Below are 11,296 nucleotides of genomic sequence, written 5' to 3' on the forward strand. Positions count from 1 at the left end.
ATTTCTCCAAACCACTCCATAGTTCTGCCAGCCACTCAGCCACTCAGTCATATTTCCCCGCAGGCCGTTCGATCCAGCACAGGCAGGACACATCAGTTATGCCTGGGGCTTTTCTATTGTGTGGCCGCCTGTTTTTTGCCTACAGACAATTAAGTGTTGTGCAGAAATACTGCAACGGCTCGCAATATGTACACCCATATCCATACGGCGGCTTCCTCCACAGGGCGCGCAGCAAAAGCAATTTCCTCCACCCGCTGCATTGAGCTTTGCTGCAATAAACTATTTTATCAACGCACCTGCTGCCTAGATCCGGAGAGGCTGTCCGTATAAACTTTCGACATTATCTTTCATTGGTCCAAAATTGAACCATTTTTATTAGTGTTTATTACTTTGTTTCACACCAGAAAATACAGGCATGTGAAAAACGTAGCACTACCTGTCGTTGCTACTAGGAGTGTGTCCCTTGTTGCTAAGGCATGGAAGCAAGGAGGTGTGACAAAGCACACCAAACAATTTGTACCACGCTCACTTATTTATCACACGTCGTTCCTAGACATCAAAGTCATAGACAAACCAAACGCCAACACAAACCAGAGTCGGCTCATTTCGGGGGCATTATAGCAATTTAATAGATAGTGATGGTTTTCCATGTCAATGTTGTTCATGTCAAAATATCCTGCAGTACCGCATGGTTCGACCCTAGGGTCAGAGACGGCGTCGCCCTGGCCCACCGACAGAGAGCGCAGTAGCGAGACGCTGTTTGACCATACGTTTTTCTCTGAGAGAAAGTTGAAAAAGAGGACAAAAGCAGACTTTCACCACCAGTTTGCTGCTGCCAAAGGCCCCAGCAGCGAAGCATTGGCTCCTGCCATTCCTCTCACTGTGAGCACTGCTGGAGGCAGCCAGACAATCACCACTTAGCTAGCGCCATACCGGGGTTGGTCCGCCGGACAGGGTCCACAACACCAATGACTAAACCGGGTAGAGAATCGGGTATAGGGGCAGTGGTGCATGGGCTTGACCAAAAAACAGTATGTTTTGCATGATTAAATGGTCACACCCACATACAACCCTAAATAAATACATGTCAAATGTCAAATGTCGACCCCTTTCTTTCATACATTTTATCTTTTTTTAATTCATTTTGGGAGCCAATCAGAGCCCGGACGCACCTATGGGCAGGCCTTAAAGGCCTCAAATCCAAATGCACATTGAAGTGAGCGGGCTCTCCGGTTCCACTGGCCTCCCGTGTGTCTTGACTAATTCAAGGAGACGAGGCGTATCCGTTACTGAGACACATGAGCGATACCGGAGAGCCGGGAGCTGCGTCTACTGTTCTGCCACAACCGGCCACACATTGTCAGCCTCTTGCTCACCAACACCTGGCGGGCTCCAAAAGTGTTGCTGCTGTCCACGTATGGATGGAAGCCAATGGCTGATAAGCACTTGTTTCTCGGTATAACCTTCCAGCTGCCGACTTCCGCCCTCTGTCTCTCCCACTTTTCAAAGATATGGTCATTCCTGCCTCCAGGCGCAGGAAAGAGAGTGAGTCAGATTTAGCAGATGCCACTCGCCAGATTTGAAGGTGCAATATTATACGGCTTATTGGTATTTGTGGTGTGCCCTGTCTTTCAGAGTATGTTGTTGTCTCCCCGCGTCCTCTGAACGTGTCTTTAATCTTCAAGCGGGTCTATCTGTTTACCTGTCAACCAGTCAGTGACAGGTGCACATTGCAATGACTTTACGTCTGTTTCCATTCCCTCTCTGGAAACGATTTTATGGCAAAGAATTGAGTTTCCTACGGTGTCTGCTGCGATTAACGTCTTCCTTACCCTGTCAAACGCTGTTTACCTACACATACCAGGAGTTATCTTCAGAAAAAGGAAGTCTAGCTGAGATGACAAATTGGTGGATCACCATCAGTCGTAGGCTCCACTTCATGGAGTAGCAGAAAATATATATTCACCAATGGTAAGTGTCTACTTCAAACCTGACATTGCCAATATTATGCAGCAATGTGCCTGTGTAAAATAACAAAGGCTTCAGAAAAACATGTGTTCCCCGAGGCATAATCCACCATCAAAACACCTCGCCCTGTGGCCCGTTAGCACGGCGAGGAACTGACGCATCGCGAGCATGTGTGTGCGCTTTAGTACATCTGTCCGTCCGCCCGTTCGTCTCCTCCAAAACGCCTTTTACTGTCAAATCACTAGCATATGTGAGTCACTGTATAAGTGCTGTGGGGCTGCACTCTGACTGTGTGTGTGTGTGTGTGTGTGTGTGTGTGTGTGTGTGTGTGTGTGTGTGTGTGTGTGTGTGTGTGTGTGTGTGTGTGTGTGTGTGTGTGTGGCGGTGGTCTGGTTTCCGTCAGTGCCCCTGTGAAGTGGTCCGGGGGGATCCAGCACAGGGTGAATGGGGGGAAACGTCTGGTGTTCAATCCCAACCACAGAGGAGCTTTGGATGAACCAAATGCAGAACATGCCTTTTTCACTCCGCCAACGACACTGACTAGCGGGGGTTACTGGACAGCATAAAATTCAAACTACACCGTTTTAGCCTCTTGTTGTCATGGAAATAGGCAGGGTATCTAATGCACACGTTTCCGGGAGGGAGTGCATATTCTTCATGGTAATGATGAGGAGATTCGTTCCCTGTAGCGCCACACTAATACTTGCTTGGCTTTTCTGGTTTGGCAGCCGTTTATACATAAATGGTTCTGGAAGAGGACCAGCGTGTTGCAGGCTACCGTTGCTTGGTCAGCAACATTTTAAATATAGTAAAGTGTATTGTAGGGGTGCACATTAAAGTCCATTATCAACTGGTTCTTGCAGGCAACTCGGGGGTCAGGTAACGCTGTGCATCGAGGTCTGTGTTCCGATGCGTTAGACCCCCTCATTATCAGTCCCACCTTGTGTCCTCGACTCATGCTGGAAGGCTGGTTGGGGACCGTTGATCTCTGCACGCTCCTTGGATGTGCTTTGTTGTACTCGCCACAGCTCCAACACTCAATTAAAAAGAATAAATTGCCTTGCTTAGAGGAGCGCCGTATAGTTCATCATCACAGGGATTTGTATTTTATTCTATTTTGAGGTCTCCTCCTCCTCCTCCACTTCCCTCATTTCTTACACCTTTTCTTGATTTTTTTCTCCCATCCTAAATCACCCTCTGGGATGACAACTTTGGCGCAGTCTCTCTCTCTCTCTCTCTCTCTCTCTCTCTCTCTCTCTCTCTCTCTCTCTCTCTCTCTCTCTCTCTCTCTCTCTCTCTCTCTCTCTCTCTCTCTCTCTCTCTCTCTCTCTCTCTCTCTCTCTCTCTCTCTCTCTCTCTCTCTCTCTCCCCCCCTCTATCTGCCTCTCATTTCCTTCTCAGCATCTGCTTCTCCTGCTCCTCTCAAGTTTCTGTAGCCCCCTCCACCCTTAGAGCCAGACACCTGCCAAACCAGGCTACATGTCGAGGTGTGCCACAGCCACCGTGAGATGATGCGACTCCTCTCTAATATGTGTGCTGCTCTCCCCGCCCACCAGACATCTTCAGACGGGGCCGTGAGGAGGTGGCAGCAGCACCACGACAACGAACCAGGAGCAGTTATAACACCGAGAGACAGGAGAACACGACAAGTTGAATGAAGAGACGCGCCTCTGCCACTTCCTGTTGACGTTCTTCTGTCTGGTAAAGCGGTCTCCAGCCGTCAAATATCAAAGTGTCTAACCCCCCCCCCCCCCCGAATTTGGTAATGCATTATCTGTGGTATATTTTGTACATCTATCCCTGTATAAACCTTTAGCCTCTCATTGCCTTCATCTTTGAACCTGCTTTCCTGTGCCCTGGTCGCCGTCACTCTGGTTCCTTACCTTCCCTCCTTCTTTTCCATCCTTCTTAACACCCTTGGTTCCGACACATCACCATCCACTGTCCTTGTATCCCCCCCCCTCCCATTCCGGAGGGAAGAACACACCCTGTTAATCTATAGTCATATCCTCAAAGCAGTGAGTTCAGAGCGTCACCCTCTGTAGAATGAAGGCATTCCTACTGACTCAGAACAGGAGCAGTCAGTTCAGTCCAGTTTTCTTCTATTCCAGTCACTATTTATGTTTCCCTCCTGCTGTCTGGGACATAAATTAACTGTAGCTGTGAGATTCGTTGCAACGTTTGTCTATAAATGATCTCTACCGTGAAACTAATTGGGGTATTAACAGTTTAAGGTCTGAGACAGCGACACAAATCCACAGATACTCAAAAGGGTGTCGTCGTCTAAACTGATTACAAGATTACCGACTACGTGGTAAAATGTTCAGTCCACGATTTCCTTAGACCTTATAACCCACCAACATGTCATTATGAGTGAGTAAACTTACATGGTGGCAACCTCATCCTGCTAGCAGTTAACTGGCCAAAACACACACACACACACGCACACACACTGTCTGTGACTCAATGCTGAACCAAGACGTCCATCATCGACATATTGTTTATTGGGAAGCAGCTGCAGACACCGCCAGCTGTAGTCTCTTACTGCCAGCCTGCTGGGAGTCTGAGTGTATGTGTGTGTGCATACCCAGACATGTGTCAATTCACAGATGTGTGTCTGTTGTAGTGTGTGTGTGTGTGTGTGTGTGTGTGTGTGTGTGTGTGTGTGTGTGTGTGTGTGTGTGTGTGTGTGTGCGTGTGCGTGTGTGAATATATATTTGCAAATGGGTCTACCCTCAGTCAGCATATATTAGCCCATCCATGTTTGCGAGATTTACAGCATCAAATGTGGACTCCCTGAGTGTGTGTGTGTGTGTGTGTGTGTGTGTGTGTGTGTGTGTGTGTGTGTGTGTGTGTGTGTGTGTGTGTGTGTGTGTGTGTGTGTGTGTGTGTGTGTGTGTGTGTGTGTGTGTGTTTTCCACCATAATTAGGGCAGAGAAGCCACACATGGGTCTCCCCTGACACTTCCCTTGGAAGATTTAAATATTCATGAAATTGTAAACGCTTTCATGAGCTCTGTAATTAGGGCTGGAAAGAAAATTAGAAAAAAGCGGAAAGTGCTGGACATTTCTTACACATAAGTGACACGCCAATTGTGATAGAAGGCAAGACCACGCCGTTGTTTCAGTCAGAAAGGTTTGTCTGCTTGGTTTTGATACAACAAGGTCTATAGACTTATCCGTTCTGGTTGATGATTTATGAATTTTAATGACATCTTATAATTATAAATGGTTTATGGGGTAAATGAGGTCGATGGCCTGCCAACTCAAGGCAGGGTTTTAAATCAAGCTGCAAACAGAATAAACCCGCATTTCCATCACCTACGATGATTATAAAAAGGTATTTAAAGGTTATTTTAAAAAAGAAATTCTTCAAAATTGGCATGACCTTACTGACAGCACCAATCGGCTCTTTAAGCAAGTAGATAAGTATTATTGTTATCACAATATTTAAGAGTTTATCAGACACTTGTATCCGAAAGTAACACCACACTAGGCTATCCTGCCCTTGTAGACAAACAATACAAATCACAGTGTTTAGAGAGAGAATATCTCCCCCTCTGATGAGCAGGCCTTACACAAAGGGCCCAGGAAGGCTGATGACCTAATGGAAGTTGGCCCGTTTCACGGGAAGAGGGATCCGTCAGAGAGGAGAGCAACCACAAGGGATAGAAGCCGTGGCATCACGGCACTGAGGGCGACCTGTGAGGGAGCTGGCGTGGTTAAAAGGCAGGAGGTGATTCACTTGGGCCCAGACGCCAACACGTGACTCTGACCAGACACAATATAGAGGCAGGGCCAGAACACCATTGTCCATCGGGAAGTAAAACTTAATGACACCAAACGAAGGGCGGTTGGTGCAAAAAAAAAAAAAGGGGGCCACTATGTTAACTTTTGTTAACATTTACCACGTGCCATTAGTGTACCAATTTGGGTAAATTAAAAATGTGCACATATGTTGACCAGCCCTGTTTGGACAGTTGTTACTGCGTGTAAAAAAAACACGCACACACACGCACACATCCCATCGTATCAAATCAGACACAAGTCCAAACGGGACTCCTCAGACACTGTAGTCATCTATATGTAGATTAGTACAGCAGCTCAGCGCTTGCTCGGCACTGATGGAGAGAGAGAAAAAAAAGTACCACAAAAAGCCCCAAAGGAAAGCAGTGAACTCCCCTATCAGATGAGACGTGAGATAATGGAAGCAGAGAGGTGGTGGCCAAACCAAACAGCCAGTGACAACATAGTGGCCCGGTCAAACGAGATAAGACTGCAGGATGAGATGGGTTGAGTGGAGTTGAAGCTGTGAACTTCTACACAACCGTTTCTACACATTCCTTAAAACTGTGCATAGCTTCCTGTCATACACACTTCCGTGTGTGTGTGTGTGTGTGTGTGTGTGTGTGTGTGTGTGTGTGTGTGTGTGTGTGTGTGTGTGTGTGTGTGTGTGTGTGTGTCCTTTCCCCTTGACATACTGATGCATATCACAGGGTAAGTGTAATTCTCCAGGCCTGTCTGAGGAGTGGACTGTAGCTAAAGGAGTAGTGAGAGCTGTGAGCATAGTTGCATATAGCCTGTAAATACGTGACATTCAGGATTTCCTCCTACCCAATCAATAGATCCTCAGGATGGGGGGGGAAATTGCTGCCAATTTCCTGTAAAGTGCACGATTGCTTTAGGTGGCCCTTCATTGTATTGTGCTGTGTGAGGCAGAACAGCGTTCCAGCTGCAGTCACATGCTGGGACCAACATGCATGCGCACACACACAGACACACACACACAAACACAGACACACAGACACAGACACCGACTTAAGCATCGGTCATTTCCAAGATGAGCGCAGTACTTTGCCGTCTCCTTCCTAGTCCTTCCTAGACGTCACCTCAACCCATTTACTTTAAGACTGCACAGCACAGCATGTGTGAACGTGTGCGGTTGCTCATGCGTCGGCTCTTCTTTGAGTTTAGTTCTGTAGTGTAGTGGTCCATCATCATTTCACTGGAGGCTGCCAAGTGAAGTGCCTGGGTTCTGGTGCTATCTACATCATGATCTTCACACATTGACACGAGCCTCCAGGCAGCGACGCGTACCACTGCTTATCATGCGCATAAGGAGCTAAGGCAGAGTAATCAGCCAGGGCAGTTCCTTCAGCAGCAGGACTATAACATGTTCCCCAGTGCATAACATGTGCTGATCATTATCCTGTATTTCGTTTGGTATGTAGGCTGTGTCATCTATGAGTGAGGAAATGTGCATAGAGCCTTAACAGGCCCTCTACAGGTAAGACTATATTAACTTGCCTTCGGAAATGTAAGAACATTACTTTTCTGATAGGATTTGAGAGAGTGGTGTGAAGAAAGAATGTACCAACATGCACATGACTGTATTAATTGCATGAGATGTTCCTTCTACCACAACCATTGAACTTTGTTTGCTGAACTGGCGAACAAGAGGCTTCTAGGAGACGTGTGCTGCCTGCCCCTCTACGGGCCTCGGAGGGTTGAGGTTCACCTCGTGAGAAAACCAACACTGCAAGTTCAAAACTACACCTTTCGGTCTAGACAAAAGATGTCGGACACCACAAACACAGCTGGGGAAGTTAAGAGAGGAAATGAGGTAGTGGGCTGATAGGAAGTTGCTAGCGCAGGCTACGATGCAGCGGGGAACGACGCAGCCACGTTGCTATGGTGACCCCAGGCAAACTGTTAAAGATAATATACACATTTTGAGCCAGACACGACAAAACACTGCTTTGGGGAATTTGAAAAGATAGCAGACGCTGATATCCTGTCGTAATTTGGTGAACCCAGAAGGTAGCTGTCAGAATAACCTCAGAACCACCCAAACCTTTTCCTCATCATCCCCATGAACGGCTTAATAATAACACTGGTATAGTACTTTTTTAAGATTGTAAACACGGCCATCTTTGGCTAGCTCTTGAGCTAGACAAGCAGACCGAACTTTTATTAGCTTGGATAACACCTGACACAAGCATCAGTGTGTCACCAGAACAGCTATTTACACAATCCCATCCGACTCATAACTATTCCAAACAAGGTTTGGTGGGGCCGGGAGCGGAGGGCCGCGGGGAGGGTGGGGAGGCCACAGGGAGGGAGGGGTGGATGGGAGTTGGTTCTTGAAACGATTGAGAAGGAGTTTCTGCCAGCAACTGAAGTGACTCAGATCACGGTGACGAGAGAGAGAGGGACAGCCTAAGTGGAGGGAGAGAGAGAGAGAGTGAGTAAGAGTTGTGTGCACGACCGCGAGAGGAGAGAATTGGAGGGCCGACCGCACACACATCATGAGTGTGTGAGTGTGTGAGGAAGAAAGTTGCCTACAGGCTGATAGACGGAGAGAACAGATGAGATAGTGCAGGTAGGGATGTGAAATCGAACAGGAGGGAGGATAGATTGTAAGGGATGTGAGTGATTCAAAACGACGAAACTCTATGAACCACAGACTGGGACAGACAGCGAGACAGTGACAGGCAGACTGACACACTGTGGAGGAGAGAATGACAAGAGACATTGAAGGACAAATAAGAGAGACGGGAGAGGCGTGTAAGAGAGAAACGGGAAAAAAAAAGAGTCTGGAGAGGCGGCTAGATGGAGAAAGAGACAGAGACAGAGAGGGGCAGAGATCGAGTTCTCTAGTGAGGGGCTAGGCAAATCCTGCAGACAGATGAATGGCCATCTATTCCTTTTCACTCCTCTTCTTCTTACTCTCTGTCCTCTAACCGTACAACCCTGTCCTCTCCATCTCTTCAGAGCTGCTTCAGACCCTCTAGCCCCTGACGGGGCACCTATCACGAGCCCCCCCCCCCCCCCCATCAGAAACACACACACACACTCTGTAATTGTCACAATGAAAATGGGGCGGGGTGACCTACATTAAGTGACACCTGGTCTCTTTTAGGGACCAAGCTCACCTTTCCCCTATATGGTGAACTGCATAGACTGTTATAACGGTCTGTTTTTAGTGGCATGGTTTCAGTAATTTGTGGATATATCTGTTCATTCAGTGGTACTACTGGCTCATTTCCACACCACCTAATGATAGGCCGCAATAACAAACCAAATGAGCAGCGCAGGATTAGCTCTATAAATTAACTCTATTGGCATACTGACCATCATTACAAATACAAGACAGCTCTCTCTCTCTCTCTCTCTCTCTCTCTCTCTCTCTCTCTCTCTCTCTCTCTCTCTCTCTCTCTCTCTCTCTCTCTCTCTCTCTCTCTCCGTGGGCTGACGAGGCAACATATACGTCGTTTAATGTTGTTTGTTCCCTATATCGTTTTTCATCTCATTTCCCCATACCATCTCTAAAAATCTCAGAAGAGCCAGATAGTAAATCCACTTCCGTACATACAAAACATAGATTGATATATGATAATAGTCGTAGACTTTTGCAAAATAATTAAAAGCATAAATAATGCATTAATACAACTCAGTGACACGCATCATCGGAATATCTCCCATGAATAAACATGTTTACTGGCGCCTGCTCTCTCTCCCCTTCACACACACACACACACACACACACACACACACACACACACACACACACACACACACACACACACACACACACACACACACACAGATATGAGCATGGTAGGTTATAAAGCAAAAAAGGCATACGGTTTTACCCAAGAAACAGAAAAGGCTCTTTATCTTAAGCAGATAAACAAAATTCTTATTTTGTAGTCTTTTAAGCCATCCGGGTTGTCTAATATATTGTCATATCAACTTCCAGGGTTAGGGTGAGTCCATTAATGCATAATAGGTCACAGGTTAATATAGGTTATTAATAATACCCTGGTAGTATATTTTGAACCCACAGCCGTTCGCAGACGATAGAAAGCATAGGTTATAATAACACACACACACACACACACACACACACACACACACACACACACACACACACACACACACACACACACACACACACACACACACACACACACACACACACACACACACACACACACACACACACACACACACACACACACACACTCACCGTCGGGGACCTCAACTTGCGATGAGCGATAACCCTCCTACACGCTCTTTAAAGTCAGTTCGTCTTGGCAAAAAAAAACGTGGTTTCGGTTCCAATGGCGACAATGTCATCGGTACAGTGTTAAAACATGTCTATTTAAAAAAAATGACACACAAGTCTAAAGAACGTAGCGGAATGACTACCGCGGTGGTTTCTTTGTTGCAGTTTGAGTAGCTGGGCGCACACAGGCAGTCAGCGAGCAGGGACCCGCCGCCGCGCGCCCATTCACCCGGCGGAGACGCCGCTGATTGGCTGAGCCCACCACAACACGGTGGAGCTCTGATGCTATTGGTCGCTCGGGCGGAGCGGCCGCTGATTGGTAGATCCCATCACAACACGGCGGAACTCTGATGCCATTGGTCGCTCAGGTTTAGTCTTGTGCTCTGGTTCTCTGTCCTAGTACCCGGGCCGTTAGAGCGTGCATAGTTATTTATGTACATTTTGTGATTTATGATGATTTGTTAAAAACTTCCCAAAACAAATCTTAACTGGATAATGGAATACAGTCAATAGTGGAGCATGATTCTGTATAGCAGCATGTACAGTATAGCCTGCTATTGACAGTATATCAATTGCATATATAGGCCTATAGGACAGAAATATTCCTTCAGCATCCATTTATCTACATCCATGTAGGCAAATACTTCTGCATTTGTTCAATTCATGATTTTACATGTAGGCTACGCTTATGCCGTTTAGACACAAGAAGAAGTAAGACTGTACAAGGAGGGGCTATGTTTTACAACGTGTTTAAGCCTTGTAAAACGTTTTGATAAATGAAAAGGCTATTTGCCTACCTATTTGTGTACACACTCTGTATGGAACTCAGCGGCAGAACAATCTGAACAGTTTGTAAGAGGATATCGGAACATTTTATTAGATTAGGTTTTATCTGGCTCCCTCTAGTGAAACTAAAGCTGAAGTGCACGAATGGGAAATGGATAGCTCAGTCGGATGTCTCGGGCGGTTTCCTGTCTAGGTGGCTATTTATTCTGTATCTTGGGTGAGTTTTAAGTAGAAAGGCCATATTCTTGATGAGGCAGCTGAGCTCATTTCAAGGTTTGTTTTGCAAGGTCGTAGCCATAATCACTTTGAGTGTCGTCTCCTCCTGCGAACAAGCGTGACCTCTACACGCACCAGTGACCTCTGCGCGCACCCATTGACCTCTGCACGCACCACTGGGTTCGCGCAGAGGATATCTGACTTGTGCATCTTGGCGTCAGATCGCAGTGGCCTAGTCTGTTTTGGAAGTAAAGGT

General features: G+C 46.8%; 1 protein-coding gene across 1 annotated transcript in view; it reads right to left on the bottom strand.

The window, feature by feature from the left end:
- LOC115548795 (SPRY domain-containing SOCS box protein 4-like) overlaps window positions 1-10,249 on the bottom strand; it is a 52,189-nt gene extending 41,940 nt beyond the window's left edge. Inside the window, exon 1 of the mRNA XM_030363636.1 lies at window positions 10,000-10,249. The gene's annotated coding sequence lies outside the window, so the exon portion shown is untranslated. The remainder of the gene's footprint in view (window positions 1-9,999) is intronic.
- Window positions 10,250-11,296: the final 1,047 nt, after the last annotated feature.

This window comes from Gadus morhua, chromosome 8 (assembly GCF_902167405.1).
Source record: "Gadus morhua chromosome 8, gadMor3.0, whole genome shotgun sequence".
NCBI classification, from domain to species: domain Eukaryota; kingdom Metazoa; phylum Chordata; class Actinopteri; order Gadiformes; family Gadidae; genus Gadus; species Gadus morhua.